The sequence below is a fragment of the Peromyscus maniculatus genome, chromosome 20, assembly GCF_049852395.1.
Source record: "Peromyscus maniculatus bairdii isolate BWxNUB_F1_BW_parent chromosome 20, HU_Pman_BW_mat_3.1, whole genome shotgun sequence".
NCBI classification, from domain to species: Eukaryota; Metazoa; Chordata; class Mammalia; order Rodentia; family Cricetidae; genus Peromyscus; species Peromyscus maniculatus.
The window spans coordinates 30,528,980-30,550,222 of NC_134871.1; positions in this window are offsets into that span (position 1 = coordinate 30,528,980).

Genomic DNA, 21,243 nt, shown 5'->3' on the forward strand with positions numbered 1-21,243 from the left:
TTCCCGTGTGTTCCCAGAAAGTACAGTGTATTGGACTGAAGAGAAGCTCCTGTTTTACTTAGTTTCCATTAGTGAGTTGAACTAGATAAGCCCCGTTTCTGTAGGAAGCACAGTTCTTTTGTTTTGAGCTAGCTCACTGTACTGGCCCTAGTGGAAACCCAGTAGAAAGCAAGAATGCCCTTTTCTCAAAAGCAGAGTGTTTTTCTTGTATGGCAAACTACGGATCAATTAACCTTCCTAAACGGAGTTGAATCACATTCAGTATCCAGTGCTAGCAGCAAGTGTTAATTCAGTATAAGTACACCACTCTAATTCTATTCTGGCCATACACAGTGCAAATTGCATTCGCGTGTGATCCCAGCAAGTACAGTGTATTGTTCTTAAGAGAAGCTCCTGTTTCCTAGTTTCCAATACTGAGTTGAACTAGATATGCCCCGTTTTTGTAGGAAGCACAGTTATTTTGTTTTGAGCTCGCTCACTGTTGGGCGTATAGGAAACACATTAAACTGCAAGAATGCCCTTTTCTCAAAAGCAGAGTTGTTTTGTTGTACGTCAATCTATGGCTCAATTAAAATTCCTAAAAGGAGATGAATCACATTCAGTTTCAAATGCTAGCAGCAAGTGTTAATTCAGGGTAAGAACACAACTGTTGTACCCTACGGGCCATACACAGTGCAAATAGAATTAGCCTCTGTTCCCAGAAAGTACAGTGTATAGCACTGAAGAGAAGTTCCTGTTTTACTTAGTTTCCAATACTGAGTTGAACTAGATATGCCCAGTTTGTGTAAGAAGCACAGTTCTTTGTTTTGAGCTAGCTCACTGTACTGGCCCTATCGGAAACAAAATAGAGTTCAAGAATGCCCTTTTCTCAAAAGCAGAGTGTTTTTCTTGTATGGCAAACTAGGGTTCAATTAAACTTCCTAAACATAGTTGAAACACTTTCAGTTTCAAGTGCTAGCAGCAAGTGTTAATCAGTGTAAGAATACCACTCATGTGCTATTCTAGCCATACATAGTCCAAATAGCATTCACGTCTGTTCCCAGCAAGAACAGTGTATTGGACTGAAGGGAAGCTCCTGTTTTACTTAGTCCGATACTTAGTTGAACTAGATATGCCCTGTTTGTGTAGGAAGCACTGTTCTTATGTTTTGAGCTAGCTCACTCTACTGGCCCTATAGGAAACACAGTAGAGTGCATGAATGCCCTTTTCTCAAAAGCAGAGTGTTTATCTTGTAAGGCAAACTACGGATCAGTTAATCTTCCTAAGCAGAGTTGAATCACATTTTGTATCAAGTGCTAGCAGCAAGTGTTAATTCAGGGTAAGTACACCACTGTTGTGCTATTCTGGCCATACAGGGTGCAAATAGCCTTCACGTGTGTTCCCAGCAAGTACAGTGTATTGGATTGAAGAGAAGATCCTCTTTTACTTAGTTTCCAATGCTGAGTTGAACTAGATATTCCCCGTTTGTGTAAGAAGCACAGTTCTTTTGTTTTGAGCTAGCTCACTCTACTGGCCCTATAGGAAACACAGTAGAGTGCAAGAATGCCCTTTTCTGAAAAGCAGAATGTTTTTCTTGTATGGCAAACTAAGGAACAATTAAACCTCCTAAACGTAGTTGAATCACATTCAGTTTCAAGTGCTACCAGCAAGTATTAATTCAGTGCAAGAACACCACTCATTTGCTATTCTTGCCATACACAGTGCAAATAGCATTCACGTCTGTTCCTAGCCAGTACAGTGTATTGGACTGAAGAGAAGCTCCTGTTTTACTTAGTTTTCAATACTGAGTTGAACTAGATATGCCCCTTTTGTGTAGGAAGCCCAGTTCTTTTTTTTTTTTGAGCTAGCTCACTCTATTGGCCCTATAGGAAACACAGTAGAGTGCAAGAATGCCCTTTTTTCAAAAGCAGAGTATTTTTTTTTTGGTATGGCAAACTAGGCTTCAATTACTTCCTCAACGGAGTTGAATCACATTCAGTTTCAAAATCTAGCAGCAAGTGTTAATTCATGGTAGGAATACCACTGTTGTGTTATTCTGGTCATAAACAGTACAAATAGCATTCGCGTGTGTTCCCAGAAAGTACAGTGTATTGGACTGAAGAGAAGCTCCTGTTTTACTTAGTTTCCAATAGTGAGTTGAACTAGATATGCCCCGTTTGTGTAGGAAGCACAGTTCTTTGTTTTAAGCAAGCTCACTGTACTGGCCCTATAGGAAACACAGTAGAGTGCAAGAATGCCCTTTTCTCAAAAGCAGAGTGTTTTTCTTGTATGGCAAACTACGGATCAATTAACCTTGCTAAGCGGAGTTGAATCACATTCAGTTTCAAGTGCTAGCAGCAAGTGTTAATTCAGGGTAAGTACACCACTCTTGTGGTATTCTGGCCATACACAGTGCAAATAGCATTCGCGTGTGATCCCAGCAAGTACAGTGTATGGGACTTAAAAGAAGATCCTGTTTTTCAGTTTCCAATACTGAGTTGAACTTGATATGTCCTGGTTTTGAAGGAAGCACAGTTATTTTGTTTAGAGCTCGCTCACTGTTGTCCCTATAGGAAACACATTAAACTGCAAGAATGCACTTTTCTCAAAAGCAGAGGTGTTTTGTTGTACGTCAATCTAGGGTTCAATTAAACTTCCTAAACGGAGTTGAATCACATTCAGTTTCAAGTGCTAGCAGCAAGTGTTAATTCAGGGTAAGTACACAACTGTTGTGCCATACAGGACATACACAGTGCAAATAGAATTAGCCTCTGTTCCCAGAAAGTACCGTGTATAGCACTGAAGAGAATTTCCTGTTTTACTTAGTTTCCAATACTGAGTTGAACTAGATATGCCCCGTTTGTGTAGGAACCACAGTTCTTTGATTTCAGCTAGCTCACTGTACTGGCCCTATCACAAACACAGTAGAGTGCAAGAATGCCCTTTTCTGAAAAACAGAGTGTTTTTCTTGTGTGGCAAACTAGGGTTCAATTAAACTTCCTAAACAGAGTTGAATCACATTCGGTTTCAAGTGCTAGCAGCAAGTGTTAATCAGGGTAAGAATACCACTCATGTGCTATTCTGGCCATACATAGTGCAAATAGCATTCACGTCTGTTCCCAGCAAGTACAGTGTATTGGAATGAAGGGAAGCTCCTGTTTGCTTAGTTTCTGATACTTATTTGAACTAGATATGCCCTGTTTGTGTAGGTAGCACAGTTCTTATGTTTTGAGCTAGATCACTCCACTGGCCCTATAGGAAACACAGTAGAGTACAAGAATGTCCTTTTCTCAAAAGAAGAGTGTTTTTCATGTATGGCAAACTACGGATCAATTAATCTTCCTAAACGGAGTTGAATCACATTCAGTATCAAGTGCTAGCAGCCAGTGTTAATTCAGGGTAAGTACACCACTGTTGTGCTATTCTGGCCATACACAGTGCAAATAGCCTTCACGTGTGTTCTCAGCAAGTACAGTGTATTGGACTGAAGAGAAGCTCCTGTTTTACTTACTTTCCAATGCTGAGTTGAACTAGATAATCCCCGTTTGTGTAGGAATCAAAGTTCTTTTGTTTTGAGCTAGCTCACTGTACTGGCCCTATAGGAAGCACAGTAGAGTGCAAGAATGCCCGTTTCTCAAAAGCAGAGTGTTTTTCTTGTATGGCAAACTAGGGAACAATTAAACTTTCTAAATGTAGTTGAATCACATTCAGTTTCAAGTGCTAGCAGCAAGTGTTAACTTAGGGCAAGTACACCACTCATTTGGTATTTTTGCCATACACAGTGCAAATAGCATTCACGTCTGTTCCCAGCCAGTACAGTGTATTGCACGGAAGAGAGCTCCTGTTTTACTTCGTTTCCAAAACTGAGTTGAACTAGATATGCCCCGTTTGTGTAGGAAGCACAGATCTTTGGTTTTGTGCTAGCTCACTGTACTGGCCATATAGGAAACACATTAAACTGCAAGAATGCCCTTTTCTCAAAGCAGAGTGTTTTCCTTGTATCGCAATCTAGGGTTCATTTAAACTTCCTAAACGGAGTTGAATCACATTCAGTTTCAAGTGCTAGCAGCAAGTGTTAATTCAGGGTAAGAAAACCACTCTTTTGCTATTCTGGCCATACACAGTGCAAATAGCATTCGTGCCTGTTCCCAGCCAGTACATTGTATTGGAATGAAAAGAAGCTTCTGTTTTACTTAGTTTCCAAAACTGAGTTGAACTAGATATGCCCCGTTTGTGTAGGAAGCACAGTTCTTTTGTTTTGAGCTAGCTCACTGTACTGTCCTTATAGGAAACACAGTAGAATGCAAGAATGCCCTTTTCTCAAAAGCAGAGTGTATTTCTTGTGTGTCAAACTACGGATCAATTAAACTTCCTAAACGGAGTTGAATAACATTCAGTTTCAAGCGATAGCAGCCAGTGTTAATTCAGGGTAAGTACAACACTCTTGTGCTATTCTGGCCATACACAGTGCAAATAGCATTCGAGTGTGTTCCTAGAAAGTACAGTGTATTGGACTGAAGAGAAGCTCCTGTTTTACTTAGTTTCCAAAACTGAGTTGAACTAGATATGCCCTGTTTTTTTAGGAAGCCCAGTTCTTTTGTTTTGAGCTAGCTCACTGTACTTGCCCTATGGAAAACAAATTAGAGTGGAAGAATGCCCTTTTCTCAAAATCAGAATGTTTTTCTTGTATGGCAAAGTAGGGTTCAATTGAACTCCCTAAAATGAGTTGAATCACATTCAGTATCATGTGCTAGCAGCAAGTGTTAATTCAGGGTAAGTGCACCATTCTGTGCTATTCTGGCCATACACAGTGCAAATGGCATTCGTGCCTGTTCCCAGAAAGTACAGTGTATTGGACTGAAGATAAGCTCCTGTTTTACTTAGTTTCTAATTCTGAGTTGAACTAGATATGCCCCGTTTGTGTAGAAAGCACAGTTCTTTTGTTTTGAGCTAGCTCACTGTACTGGCCCTATAGGAAACACAGTAGAGGACATGAATGACCTTTTCTCAAAAGCAGAGTGTTTTTCTTCTATGGCAAACTAGGCTTCAATTAAACTACCTGAACGTTGTTGAATCACATTAATTATCAGGTGCTAACAGCAAGTGTTAATTCAGGGTTAAGTAAACAACTGTTGTGGTATTCTGGCCATACACATTGCAAATAGCATTCGCCTCTGTTCCCAGCAAGTACAGTGTATTGGACTGAAGAGAAGCTCCTGTTTTACTTAGTTTCCAGTACTGAGTTGAACTAGATATTCCACGTTTGTATATGAAGCACAGTTCTGTGGTTCTGAGCTAGCTCACTGTACTGGCCCTATAGGAAACACAGTAGAGTGCAAGAATGCCCTTTACTCAAAAGCAGAGTGTTTTTCTTGTATGGCAAACTAGGGATCAATTAAACTTCCTAAACGGAGTTGAATCACATTCAGTTTCAAATTCTAGCAGCAAGTGTTAATTCAGAGTGTAGATGTAACCAATCATCTATTTAAAATAAGAAACACAGAGCCAAGGTAAAAGAGAAAGCCGAGAGGTCAGAGCTCAGAGATAAAATCTTACCTCCTGCAGTACTCCTAGCTTCCCCGAGAGAGAGCTACTTCCTGTTTGTCCGTGTTTAAATATTCTTTCTGTTCTGCCTTCTCATTGGTTGTAAATCCAACCACATGACTGCCTCATCACTGCCTGTAAGTACCGCCCTCCCTCCAGGTCTTAAAGGCGTATGTCTCCAATACTGGCTGTATCCCTGAACACACAGAAATCTACCTAGCTCTTCTAAGCACCACGCTCTTGCTATGGCTCTAATAGCTCTGACCCCAGGGCAACTTTATTTATTAACATAAAATTAAAATCACATTTCAGTACAAATAAAATATCACCATATTTCCCCTTTTCTATTTTAATGAAAAGAAAAAAGGCAAAAGGTTATAACTAACCAAAGAATAACTATATACAAAAGTACAATAACTATATACAATATATACAAGTAACAAATACCTAAACGATGTCTAGTCCATTTGTATTTCACAAATCAGAGAAAATAATTCCCTTATCTATCCTATTTTAGTAAGTTCAAAATGTATCTAATTCACTTTCTATCCTAATTAATCTTCAACTATAACTAACTAATCTTCAACTCCCTCAGAGACCCAAGAAGGAAATAATATTAGCTAACAAAAATAAAAACAGGAAGTGCACAAAAGCAACTTCCAAAAATTTTTTGAGTTGACAGAAACAGCCAGCTGCCTGGACAGTTACCTGAGGTTTCTCCACAGTGTTGGGGCATCATCTTCAGCCTATAGGCTTATCGTATCTGACAGACTCATTTGTGAAGTAGGTTGTACACAAGGTCAACAGTTCAATCTCACATTGGGTGAGAGCAGTCCATGTACCAGAAACACCTGAATTCCACTAGTGTCATGTCATGATTCAGGATTTTAAATTCTAGAAATTGTTGATGGTTTTTGAATTCAGCTGTCCATTCTTCTTGGCTGTGTATATATGGCTTCATCTAAGCATCCCCTTCTCCACATCCCTCTATTAAATGCCAGTCTACTATTGAGAGGCGTGAGCTTTCAGTTGCTGTTCCATTGCACAACAGAAGCCATTGGCCCACTGCCTGTTCAGCTGCCTTCAAAGAAAAGGGCACTGTACCTTTTCCAGATTGTGAAGGCCACTTCAGGGATGGTGCCATATTGTCCTGGCCTCAGAAGATGCCATCTGATAAAGCCATAACCACACTTGTTTTGGCAGGAATCGGTAGTCCTTTGTTTCGTGTTCTGTCTGTCCATTTTGTCCTGTTGATACGAGGATACTTTGTTGTCCAGTGGCTAACTTTTGCCACAATGAAAATTAACTCCATATGCAGTTTCTTCAATGCCCATATTTTCTCTGAAGTAGATTGGTACTGCCAGGAGCCGACATGTCTCAAAAAAGAAAAATTTCTAAGTTATTAAAACATTTTAAATGCCATATTCGGTAGATTTCTGAAGGGTTTGAAGATGACCTGTCTAAAATATATCTGCTCAATTTTTAAAACATATCTAATATGACTACAATTTCTATTGTAATGTCTAACTACTTTCATTTCTTTATATCCTAATAGTTGGTAATAATGTAAAGTATTTAAAACTAGTAACTATCTTTTTCTTTTCTTTTCTTTCTTTCTTTTTTTTTAACAAGAACCTTAAATCTAATCTCCTTTGCTTAGCCTTTTTCCTAACCCTTGACAACAACTTGTAACCAACCCCCCTAAACAATGAAAATTATCCCAGACCCAAAACCCATTAAAAGAACCAAAAAACCACCTGCCCCACACCACTTCTTTGGCAATGTGGGTGTCATATTCTTAAAATTGCTTCCTGCTGGGTATGGGTGAAGTTATCTTTATCCTGAAAGAAAAATTTAGGTTAATTGTCAAATTCTAGGAAAGGTAACTATATCCTTCATTATTATCCAGTCTGTGTATAAAGCCAAAGTTCAGGGTTTATTTCAAGTCCTTATTCAAGTAGTCTTTGAGACTGGATCATCTCAGCTAGTCATCTCAAAATTGCTCTGAGCACCTTGTAGTTCAAAGCTGATCTGTAGATGATGTTTGTCAGTTTAGTGATATTATTATTGTCCACGTGGAATTGTTGTTGTTGTTGTTGTTGTGGGGCCCCATCTTCTTTCCGGAGACTTCAGTTGATGTTAGGCCTGGCCGTGATTTCCTGCAGAAAACTGATAAGAGACTCGAACACAAAGACATATATATGCAGCTAATTGAAGCCTTTTTTTCTAGAATTAGTTAGTACTCTATATGACCATTCATATCTTAACAAAGTTTAAAATGTATATATATATATATATTAATCTTGTAAATTTTGATATAAAATTTATACTTTAAGAAAAGTTTAAAGAATCAGAATAGAATCAAAGAGTTGAGATTAGTAATAGAATAGTCCCTTAATTAATTTTGCTTTTGTCCTGTCCCATAGCAGAAAATGTCTCTTTCTGGCATGATACAGGGAGTTTGCATTTTCCTTTTAACAACATGCTTGAGTTTAAAGAAGGAGAGAACCATTCTCCAACTCCAAAGTCAGCTTTAAATTTTAATTGAACTGGGACTATTAGAAAACCAATAGTGTTAAATCTTTAGAGAAAAGCAGAAACAAACATTTAAGTAGACATAAAATTTTTTAGATAATATATACCCATATGCCATATACTCCCATATACTCTGTTTCCTGGGATAGATGATTTGTCCCTTTTCTTCAGTTGTCTCATTTGTCTTGTGTCCTTCAGATTCCTTAACCTTCATTCTCCTAAAAGACAAAAACAAAAACCTTCCCCCAAGACTAATTTTGGGGATGTTCCTTTTTGGCAAGTTATTATCTGATTAAATGAAAAGACATGTGTTACAGGTACAAGTTAGTTTAAATTGGATGTTCATGCTGGTTGATGAACTATCACCTCCTCTAATTAAGAGGTTTTTCTTGTTCAAATCGAACCTTTATCAATTTTGATGGTATCCACAGCTTATCTTCTCCTGTAGAAACAAAAGCAAAACCTCGTCCCCAACGTAATACATACCCTGGCTTCCATTCTGAGGTCAGCACATCCTTAAAGTATATAGGCTGATTTAATTCTGTAGTTTTTTTCTATTACCCAATGTCTCTCTGCAGCTGTTGTTCCTTCCTCATTGGCATTCAGAAAATTCAAAGTTAATAGAGCATTATGCAGTCTATTTCTGGGGGTTTTTGTTACTCCTTTCTGTTTATTTAGCATATCCTTTAGAGTTCTGTTTGATCTTTCTATAACTGCTTGACCTGTAGGATTATGTGGTATACCTGTAATATGCTTTATATTGTAATAAGCAAAAAACTGTTTCATTTTAACAGAGACATATGATGGAGCATTGTCAGTTTTGATTTGTGCAGGTATACCCATGATGGCCATAACTTCTAGCAAATGAGTGATTACAGAATCAGCTTTTTCAGAACTCAAAGCAGTTGCCCATTGAAATCCTGAATAAGTATCAATGGTGTGGTGTACATATTTCAATTTTCCAAATTCTGCAAAGTGAAACACATCCATCTGCCAGATTTCATTCCTCTGAGTACCCTTTGGGTTACATCCTGCTGGTAATGGCGTTTGATTATAGAAGGAACAAATAGGACATTTCTTTACTATTTCTTTGGCTTGTTGCCAGGTTATGGAAAAATCCTTTTTTAAACCTTTACTATTGACATGATGTTTTTTATGAAATTCTGAGGCCTCCAGCACATTTCCTATCAATAATTTATCAATCTCGTCATTGCCTTGTGCTAAAGGGCCTGGCAGACCAGTATGAGATCGGATGTGAGTTATATATAAAGGATGACTCCTTTTCCTGATTGTATCTTGTAATTGAATAAATAGTGAGGTTAATTCTGAAGCATCAGGGATAAATTCTGCAGTCTCAATATGTAATACCACTCTTTCAGCATACTGAGAGTCAGTTACTATGTTGAGAGGTTCTGAAAAATCCATTAATACGAACAGAATAGCATACAATTCTGATTTTTGCACTGAATTATAAGGACTTTGTACCACTTTACTTAAATTTTCTGATTTGTAACCTGCCTTTCCTTGTTTGTTGGCATCTGTATAAAATGTACGAACTCCAGATATGGGTTTTTGCCATACAATTCGAGGCAAGATCCAATCAGCTCTCTTTATAAAATCAATTCTGTTGCTTTTGGGATATTTGCTGTTAATTTCTTCCAAAAAATTACTGCAAGCTCTTTGCCAAGGTTCACTTTCTGTCCATAATTTTTCAATGTCCTCCTTAGTTAAAGGTACAACAATTTCTGCTGGGTCTATTCCTGCTAACTGACGAAGTCTCAATTTTCCTTTCCAAATCAAGTCAGAGACTTTTTTCCCCATAAGTTTTTAATTTTTTTTTTTTTGGTTTTTCGAGACAGGGTTTCTCTTGTGTAGCTTTGCGCCTTTCCTGGAACTCACTTGGTAGCCCAGGCTGGCCTCGAACTCACAGAGATCCGCCTGCCTCTGCCTCCCGAGTGCTGGGATTAAAGGCGTGCGCCACCACCGCCCGGCAAGTTTTTAATTTTTTATTTGGTTTATTTGGTAAAAATATCCATTCCAATATAATATCTTCCCTCTGCATTAATATTCCTGTAGGGGAATGCCTAGAAGGTAAAATAACCAAAATGCAATCCAGCTTTGGATCAATACGATCCACGTACCCTTCATGTACTTTCTTTTCTACCAAGGCCAATTCTTTCTCAGCTTCAGGTGATAATTCTCTTGGACTATTTAAGTCCTTGTCACCTTCTAAGGTTTTGAACAAATTAGTCAGTTCATCATTTTTTACCCCAACAATAGTTCGTAGATGAGAAATATCTCCAAATAATCTTTGAAAGTCATTAAGAGTCTGTAGTCTATCTCTCCTAATTTGCACCTTTTGGGGTCTAATTTTTTGTAGCTCTATTTTATATCCTAAATAATTAATAGAATCTCCTCTTTGTATTTTTTCAGGAGCAATTTGTAATCCCCAGCAAGGCAAAATTTTCTTTACTTCTTCAAACATTCTTTCTAAAGTATCTGCATTTGAGTCAGCTAGTAAAATATCATCCATATAATGATAAATTATAGATTTAGGAAATTTTTTACGTATCACTTCCAATGGCTGTTGTACAAAATATTGACACAGAGTTGGGCTATTTAACATTCCCTGTGGGAGGACCCTCCATTGAAATCTTTTAACCGGTTGAGAATTATTATAAGTAGGCACTGTGAAAGCAAATCTTTCTTTGTCTTTTTCTTGTAAGGGTATTGAAAAGAAACAGTCTTTTAAATCAATAACTATGAGAGGCCATCCTTTTGGTAACAGAGTAGGCAAAGGAATTCCAGATTGTAGAGAGCCCATCGGCTGAATTACTTTGTTAATTGCTCTAAGGTCTGTTACCATTCTCCATTTACCAGATTTCTTTTTAATAACAAATACAGGAGAATTCCAAGGACTGGTTGACTGTTCAATATGCTGAGCATTTAGCTGTTCTTCTACCAGCTCTTCTAAAGCCTGGAGTTTCTCTGTTGTTAAAGGCCATTGCTGAACCCATACAGGCTTGTCTGTTAACCATTTTAAAGGTAGAGCTGTTGGTATTTTTGGAGGATTATCAGTTGTTGTGCCCTGTTCTTGTATAATATGGATGGCTGGTGACCACTCAAAATAATGCCTTCTAATATTTCTCTCAGAAACATGTGCTAGTTTATGATTTGTTTCTGAGATTGGAGGGATTTTAATCTGAGTATTCCATTGTTGCAACAAGTCTCGACCCCACAGGTTCATAGCTATGTTAGCGACATATGGTTTTAATTTTCCTCTCTGTCCTTCTGGACCTATACATTCCAGCCATCTTGCACTCTGTTTCACTCCAGATAATGTCCCAATTCCTAACAGTTGAACGTTTACCTCCTGAAGAGGCCAAGCTGGATGCCAAAATTCTGGTGCAATTATGGTAATGTCCGCACCTGTGTCTACCAGACCAGACAACAAAACACCATTTATTTTTATCGTTAATTTTGGTCTCTGTTCATTAATAGAAGTTTGCCAAAAAATTTTCTTTATGTTTTCTCCTGAATTTTCTATTCTCTCTTTTTCATCATCCTGACCAGCATGATTTATTCCAATAGTCATTTGGTTATTTAATCGCTCAGAGCAGGGATTTCCTCTACAGCTGCAGGAAAGGTTTGAACTGGTTTTGCTATGGGGGCCTGCATGAGGCCCCTCCGGGAGTTTCCCGAAAACTGAGGCAAAGGATTACCCTGTCTGTCCTTTGTTGATCTACATTCGTTGGTCCAGTGTTTTCCCTTACCACACCTTCTGCATACTCCAGAAGGAAGGGGCCTTCTGTTGCCATTGTTCCTTAAAGAAACATTGCTTCTAGGAATGACCTGTTTACAGTCCCTTTTAAAATGTCCTTGCTTTCCACACCCAAAACATCTAACACTCCTCAAACCTTTTGAAATTACTTCTCCTACCCACGTATCATCATGCTCATCAGCCTCAACATTAATTGTTTCTCTAATCCAATCTTCCAAAGGTGCAGATCTTGCCCTTAACGGCCTGATTATTCTTTTGCATGCTGCATTCACATTCTCAAATGCCAAAGCTTCAATTATTGCCTTACTAGCTTCTGATCCTGACACCATTCTGTTTACTGCTGAAGCCAGTCTTTCTAAAAAATCTGTGAAAGATTCTTTTGGGCCTTGCATAACCTTTGTGAATGACTCAGGTTTTTTCCTGGTTCCTCAACTCTGTCCCATGCATTCAAGGCTGCCATTCGACATAAAATTACGGTTTGAACATCATATAAACATTGTGTTTGTATTGAGGCATATTGGCCTTCTCCAATAAGCTGATCCTGACAAACTTGTATTCCTTTATCCGTCCATTGTTTTTCTACGTTTCTAGCTTCATCCTTAAACCACGTTAGAAATTGAATTCTCTGGCTGGGTTCCAGAACAGCTTGTGCAAGGTCCCGCCAGTCCTGTGGTATAATCCTATTATATGTTGACCAAGAGTTTAACATTTGCTTTACATATGGGGAATGCATGCCATAAGATACTATTGCCTCCTTAAACCTTTTAAAATCCATCAGTTCAATTGGAGCCCAGATATTTTGTGTAGCCATTTGATCAGGCATCTGCTGTATGGTTACATGATAAATTAAGGGTGACTGTGTGAAAACAGGCTTTCTTTCTGTAACCTTATGATCCAAACTTGAACCAACTTCACTGTTAATTTCTCCTGTCTGAATTTTTACAGGTTTAACAGGTTTTTCTAAAGCTGTTATCCTGGCACTTAAAACGACTATCTTTTTAAATAGTAAAATGAGAATAAGCATGGTGATAAACTGCATCTTTTCATATAGTTGTTCAATTGTCAGACTGCCTAAAATTTCAAACAAAACCCAATTTTCTTCCAATGTACACAGGAAACCCATTTTTTTAAATGTGGAAAAAATTTGTCTTTTAAATAGTTTCCTTTATGACTTACCAAATCTGCGTAGAACAGTAGAAATGCGAGCGAATTTCAAAACAGCCACCTAGAGTCCTAGGTGTAAATCCAGAGAGAGACAGAGAGAGAGAGAGAGAGAGAGAGAGAGAGAGAGAGAGAGAGAGAAACAGAGAGACAGAGAGAAAGCAAGAGAGAAAGCAAAAGCGAAAGTGAAAGTGAAAGTGAAAGCGAAGGGGTAGCCGGCTAAAGCTTAAAGCCAGCCACTTGTTCCCTCTTGAGCCGAGTCAAGGCTTGGCTTTACAGGCAGGGGCCCTGTTTAGCAGGGCAGGCCTGAGCTGTTTGTAGCACTGGCTTTAAGCAAGCAGCTCACAGTCCAGCCTGAGCCCAAGCAGACCTGGGCCGGGGCTAGGGACCCGTCTGCTTCGGCTAGGGAGCCGGCCCCAAGCAGTTTTTAATGGATTCTTGTCACGTTGGGCGCCAGATGTAGATGTAACCAATCGTCTTATTAAAATAAGAAACACAGAGCCAAGGTAAAAGAGAAAGCCGAGAGGTCAGAGCTCAGAGATAAAATCTTACCTCCTGCAGTGCTCCTAGCTTCCCCGAGAGAGAGCTACTTCCTGTTTGTCCGTGTTTAAATATTCTTTCTGTTCTGCCTTCTCATTGGTTGTAAACCCAACCACATGACTGCCTCATCACTGCCTGTAAGTACCGCCCTCCCTCCAGGTCTTAAAGGCGTATGTCTCCAATACTGGCTGTATCCCTGAACACACAGAAATCTACCTAGCTCTTCTAACCACCACGCTCTTGCTATGGATCTAATAGCTCTGACCCCAGGGCAACTTTATTTATTAACATAAAATTAAAATCACATTTCAGTACAAATAAAATATCACCATATCAGGGTAAGAATACCACTCTGGTGCTATTCTGGTCTTACACAGAGCAAATAGATTATGAGTCAGTTCCCAGCAAATACAGTGTATTGGACGGAAGAGAGCTCCTGTTTTACTTCGTTTCCAACACTGAGTTGAACTAGATATGCCCCGTTTGTGTAGGAAGCACAGATCTTTGGTTTTGTGCTAGCTCACTGTACTGGCCCTATAGGAAACACATTAAACTACAAGAATGCCCTTTTCTCAAAAGCAGAGTGTTTTCCTTGTATCGCAATCTAGACTTCAATTAAACTTCCTAAACGGAGTTGAAACACATTCAGTTTCAAGTACTAGCAGCAAGTCTTAATACAGGGTAAGAACACCACTCTTTTGCTATTCTGGCCATACACAGTGCAAATAGCATTCGGGCCTGTTCCCAGCAAGTACAGTGTAATGGACTGAAGAGAAGCTCCTGTTTTACTTACTTTCCAAAACTGAGTTTAACTAGATATGCCCCGTTTGTGTAGGAAGCACAGTTCTTTTGTTTTGAGCTAGCTCACTGTACTTGCCCTATAGAAAACACATTAGAGTGCAAGAATGCCCTTTTCTCAAAAGCAGAGTGTTTTTCTTGTATGGCAAACTAGGGTTCAATTAAACTTCCTAAACTGAGTTGAATCACATTCAGTTTCAAATGCTAGCAGCAAGTGTTAATTCAAGGTAAGCACACCACTCTTGTGCTATTCTGGCCATATACAGGGCAAATAGCATTCACGTCTGTTCCCAGCCAGTACAGTGTATTGGACTGAATAGAAGCTCCTGTTTTACTTACTTTACAATGCTGAGTTGAACTAGATATGCCCCGTTTGTGTAGGAAGCACAGTTCTTTTGTTTCGAGCTAGCTCACTGTACTGGCACTACAGGAAACAAAGTAGAGTGCAAGAATGCCCTTTTCTCAAAAGCAGAGTGTTTTCCTTGTATAGCAAACCAGGGACCAATTAAACTTCCTAAAAGGAGTTGAATCACATTCAGTTTCAAATTCTAGCAGCAAGTGTTAATTCAGGGTAAGAATAAAACTCTTGTCCTATTCTGGCCATACACAGTGAAAATAGATTACGAGACTGTTCCCAGCAAGTACAATGTATTGGACTGAAGAGAAGCTCCTATTTTTTTAGTTTCCAATACTGAGTTGAACTAGAAATACCCCGTTTGTGTAGGAAGGACAGTTCTTTTTTTTGAGCTAACTCACTGTATTGGCCCCATTGGAAACACAGTAGAGTGCAAGAATGCCCTTACCTCAAAAGCAGAGTGTTTTTCTTGTATGGCAAACAACGGATCAATTAACCTTCCTAAACGGAGTTGAATCACATTCAGTATCAAGTGCTAGCAGCAAGTGTTAATCCAGGGTAAGAACACCACTCTTGTACTATTCTGGCCATACACAGTGCAAATAGCATTTGCTCGAGTTCCCAGCAAGTAAAGAGTATTGGACAGAAGAGAAGCTCCTGTTTTACTTAGCTTCCAATACTGAGTTGAACTAGATATGCCACGTTTGTGGAGGAAGCACAGTTCTTTTATTTTGAGGTAGCTCACTGTACTTCCCCTACAGGAAACACAGCAGAGTGCAAGAATGCCCTTTTCTCAAAAGCAGAGTGTTTTTCTAGTATGGCAAACTACGGATCAATTAAACCTCCTAAACGGAGTTGAATCACATTCAGTTTCAAGCGATAGCAGCCAGTGTTAATTCAGGGTAAGTACACCACTCTTGTGTTATTCTGGCCATACACAGTACAAATAGCATTCGAGTGTGTTCCCAGAAAGTACAGTGTATTGGACTGAAGAGAAGCTCCTGTTTTACTTAGTTTCCAAAACTGAGTTGAACTAGATATGCCCCGTTTTTTTTAGGAAGCACAGTTCTTTTGTTTTGAGCTAGCTCACTGTTGGCATATGGGAAACACACTAAACGGCAAGAATGCCCTTTTCTCAAAAGCAGAGTGTTTTTCTTGTATGGCAATCTAGGATTCAATTAAACATCCTAAACGTAGTTGAATCACTTTCAGTTTCAAGTGCTAGCAGCAAGTGTTAATTCAGGGTATGAACAACACTCTTGTGCTATTCTGGCCATACACAGTGCAAATGGCATTCGTGCCTGTTCCCAGCAAGTACAGTGAATTGAACAGAAGAAAAGCTCCTGTTTTACTTAGTTTCCAAAACTGAGTTGAACTAGATATGCCCCGTTTGAGTAGGAAGCACAGTTTTTTTGATTTGAGGTAGATCACTGTACTTGTGCTATGGAAAACAGAGTAGAGTGGAAGAATGCCCTTTTCTCAAAATCAGAATGTTTTTCTTGTATGGCAAACTAGGGTTCAATTGAACTCCCTAAACGGAGTTGAATCACATTCAGTATCATGTGCTAGCAGCAAGTGTTAATTCAGGGTAAGTACACCACTCTTGTGCTATTCTGGCCATACACAGTGCAAATGGCTTTCGCGCCTGTTCCCAGAAAGTACAGTATATTAGACTGAAGAGAAGCTCCTGAGTTACTTAGTTTCTAATACTGAGTTGAACTAGATGTGCCCCGTTTGTGTAGAAAGCACAGTTCTTTTGTTTTGAGCTAGCTCACTGTACTGGCCCTATAGGAAACACAGTAGAGTGCAAGAGTGCCTGTTTCTCAAAAGCAGAGTGTTTTCCTTGTATGGCAAACTAGGGATGAATTAAAATTCCTAAACAGAGTTGAATCACATTCAGTTACAAATTCTAGCAGCAAGTGTTAATTCAGGTTAAGAATACCACTCTTGTGCTATTCTGGCCATACACAGTGCAAATAGCATTCGTGACTGTTCCCAGCAAGTACAGTGTATTAGAGTGAAGAGAAGCTCCTGTTTTACTTAATTTCCAAAACTGAGTTGAATTAGATATGCCCCGTTTGTGTAGGAAGCACAGTTCTTTTCTTTTGAGCTAGCTCACTGTATTGGCACTATAGGAAACACATTAAACTGCAAGAATGCCCTTTTCTCAAAAGTGTTAATCAGACGAGTGTTATTCTTGTATGGCAATCAAGGGTTCAATTATACTTCCTAAAAGGTGTTGAATCACATTCAGTTTCAAGTGCTAGCAGCAAGTGTTATTTCAGGGTAAGAACACAATTGTTGTGCCATACAGGCCATACACAGTGCAAATAGCATTAGCGTCTGTTCCCAGAAATTACAGTGTATAGCACTGAAGAGAAGTTCCTGTTTTACTTAGTTTCCAAAACTGAGTTGAACTAGATATGCCCCGTTTGTGTAGGAAGCACAGTTCTTTGTTTTGAGCTAGCTCACTGTACGGGCCTATCACAACCACAGTAGAATGCAAGAATGCCCTTTTCTCAAGAGCAGAGTGTTTTTCTTGTATGGCAAACTACGAATCAATTAACTTTCCTAAACGGAGTTGAATCACATTCAGTTTCACGTGCTGGCAGCTAGTTTTAATTCAGGGTAAGTACACCACTCTTGTGCTATTCTGGCCATACACAGTGCAAATAGCATTTGCGTGTGATCCCAGCAAGTTCAGTGTATTGGACTTAAGAGAAGCTCCTGTTTTTTAGTTTCCTATACTGAGTTGAACTAGATATGCCAAGCTTGTGTCGGAAGCACAGTTATTTTGTTTTGAGCTAGCTCACTGTTGGACCTATATGAAACACATTAAACTGCAAGAATGCCCTTTTCTCAAAAAAAGAGTGTTTTTCTTGTATGGCAAACTAGGGTTCAATTAATCTTCCTAAATAGATTTGAATCACATTCGGTTTCAAGTGCTAGCAGCAAGTGTTAATCAGGGTAAGAATACCACTCATGTGCTATTCTGGCCATACACAGTGCAAATAGCATTCGTGACTGTTCCCAGCAAGTACAGTGTATTGGACTGAAGGGAAGCTCCTGTTTACTTAGTTTCCGATACTTAGTTGAACTAGATATGCCCCGTTTGTGTAGGTAGCACAGTTCTTATGTTTTGAGCTAGATCACTCTACTGGCCCTATAGGAAACACAGTAGAGTGCAAGAATGCCCTTTTCTCAAAAGCAGAGCGTTTTTCTTATATGGTAAACTAGGGAACAATTAAAGTTCCTAAACGTAGTTGAATCACATTCAGTTTCAAGTGCTAGCAGCAAGTGTTAACTTAGGGCAAGTACACCACTCATTTGCTATTTTTGCCATACACAGTGCAAATAGCATTCACGTCTGTTCCCAGCTACTACATTGTATTGGACTGAAGCGAAACTCCTGTTTTACTTAGTTTCCAATACTGAGGTGAACTAGATATGCCCCGTTTGTGTAGGAAGCACAATTCTTTTGTTTTGAGCTAGCTCACTCTACTGGCCCTATAGGAAACACAGTAGAGTGCAAGAATGCCCTTTTCTCAAAAGCAGAGTATTTTTTGTGTATGGCAAACTAGGGTTCAATTAAACTTCCGCAATTTAGTTGAATCACATTCAGTTTCAAATTCTAGCAGCAAGTGTTAATTCAGGGTAGGAAACCACTTTTGTGCTATTCTGGCCATAAACAGTGCAAATACAGTCGCGTGTGTTCCCAGCCAGTACATTGTATTGGACTGAAGCGAAACTCCTCTTTTACTTAGTTTCCAATACTGAGTTGAACTGGATAATCCCCGTTTGTGTAGGAATCACAGTTCTTTTTTATTGAGCTAGCTCACTGTACTGGTCCTATAGGAAACACAGTAGAGTGCAAGAATGCCCTTTTCTGAAAAGCAGAGTGTTTTTCTTGTATGGCAAACTACGGATCAATTATCCTTCCTAAATGGAGCTGAATCACATTCAGTATCAAGTGCTACCAGCAAGTCTTAATTCAGGGTAAGTACACAAATGTTTTGCCAAACAGGACATACACAGTGCAAATAGAATTAGCCTCTGTTCCCAGAAAGTACCGTGTATAGCACTGAAGAGAAGTTCCTGTTTTACTTAGTTTCCAATACTGAGTTGAACTAGATATGCCCCATTTGTGTAGGAAGCCCAGTTCGTTTGTTTTGAGCTAGCTCACTCTACTGGCTCTATAGGAAACACAGTAGAGTGCAAGAATGCCCTTTTCTCAAGCAGAGTGTTTTTCTTGTATGGCAATCTAGGCTTCAATTAAACTTCCTAAACGGAGTTGGATCACATTCAGTATCAAGTGCTAGCAGCAACTGTTAATTCAGGATAAGTACACCAATGTTGTGCTATTCTGGCCATATACAGTTCAAATTGCATTAGTGTCTGTTCTCAGCAAGTACAGTGTATTGGAGTGAGAGAAGCTCCTGTTTTACTTTGTTTTCAATACTGAGTTGAACTAGATATGCCCCGTTTGTGTAGGAAGCACAGTTCTTTTGTTTTGGGATAGCTCACTGTACTGGCCCTATTGCAAACACAATAGAGGGCAACAATGCCCTTTTCTCAAAAGCAGAGTGTTTTTCTTGTATGGCAAACTAGGGTTCAATTAAACTTCCTAAACAGAGTTGAACCACTTTCAGTTTCCATTGCTAGCAGCAAGTGTTAATCAGGGTAAGAATACCACTCATGTGCTATTTTGGCCATACATGGTGCAAATAGCATTCACGTCTGTTCCCAGAAAGTACAGTGTATTGGACTGAAGGGAAGCTGCTGTTTTACTTAGTCTGATACTTAGTTGAACTAGATAAGCCCTGTTTGTGTAGGAAGGAAAGTTCTTATGTTTTGAGCTAGCTCACTCTACTGGCCCTATATTAAACACAGTAGAGTGCAAGAATGCTCTTTTCTCAAAAGCAGAGTGTTTTTCTTGTATGGCAAACTACGGATCAATTAATCTTCCTAAACGGAGTTGAATCACATTCAATAACAAGTGCTAGCAGCAAGTGTTAATTCAGGGTAAGTACACCAGTGTTGTGCTATTCTGGCCATACACAGTGCAAATAGCCTTCATGTGTGTTCCCAGCAAGTACAGTGTATTGGACTGAAGAGAAGTTCCTGTTTTACTTAGTTTCCAATGCTGAGTTGAACTAGATATTCCCCGTTTGTGTAGGAAACACAGTTCTTTTGTTTTGAGCAAGCTCACTCTACTGGCCCTATAGGAAACAGAGTAGAGTGCAAGAATGCCCTTTTCTCAAAAGCAGAGTGTTTTTCTTGTATGACAAACTAAGGAACAATTAAACTTCCTAAACGTAGTTGAATCACATTCAGTTTCAAGTGCTACCAGCAAGTATTAATTCAGGGCAAGAACACCACTCATTTGCTATTCTTGCCATATACAGTGCAAATAGCATTCACGTCTGTTCCTAGCCAGGACAGTGTATTGGACTGAAGAGAACCTCCTGTTTTACTTAGTTTCCAATAGTGAGTTGAACTAGATATGCCCCATTTGTGTAGGAAGCCCAGTTCGTTTGTTTTGAGCTAGCTCACTGTACTGGCCTTATAGGAAACACAGTAGAGTACAAGAATGCCCTTTTCTCAAAAGCAGAGTGTTTTCCTTGTATGGCAATCTAGGGTTCAATTAAACTTCCTAAACGGATTTGATTCATGTTAAGTTTTAAGTGCTAGTAGCAAGTGTTAATTCAGTGTAAAATCACAACTCTTGTGCTATTCTGGCCATACAGAGTTCAAGTAGATTTCGCGTCTGTTCCCAGCAAGTACAGTGTATTGGACTGAAGAGAAGCACCTGTTTTGCTTAGTTTCCCATACTGAGTTGAAGTAGATATTCCCTGTTTGTGAGGGAAACACAGTTCTTTTTTTGAACTTGCTCACTGTACTGGCCCTATAGGAAACACCTTAAACTGCAAGAATGCCCTTTTCTCAAAAGCAGAGTGTTTTTCTTCTACGGCAAACTAGGGTTCAATTAAACTTCTTAAACGGAATTGAATCACATTCAGTTTAAAGTTCTAGAAGCAAGTGTTAATTCAGGGTAAGAACACCACTCTTGTGCTATTCTGGCCATACACAGTGCAAATTGCATGTGCGTCTTTTCTGAGCAACTACAGTGTATTGGACTGAAAAGAAGCTCCGGATTTACTTAGTTTCCAATGCTGAGTTGAACTAGATATGCACTGTTTGTGCAGGAAGCACAGTTCCTTTGTTTTGAGCTAGCTCACTGTACTGGCTCTATAAGAAACACAGTAGAGTACAAGAATGCCCTTTTCACAAAAGCAGAGTGTTTTTCTTGAATGGCAATCAAGGGTCAATTAAACTTCCTGAATGGAGTTGAATCACATTCAGTTTCAAGTTCTAGCAGCAAGTGTTAATTCAGGGATTAGAACAACACTCTTGTGCTATTCTGGCCATACACTGTGCAAATAGCATCTGCACATGTACCCAGCAAGTACAGTGTATTGGACTGAAGAGAAGCTCCTGTTTTACTTAGTTTCCAATACTGAGTTGAACTAGATATGCCCCATTTGTGGAG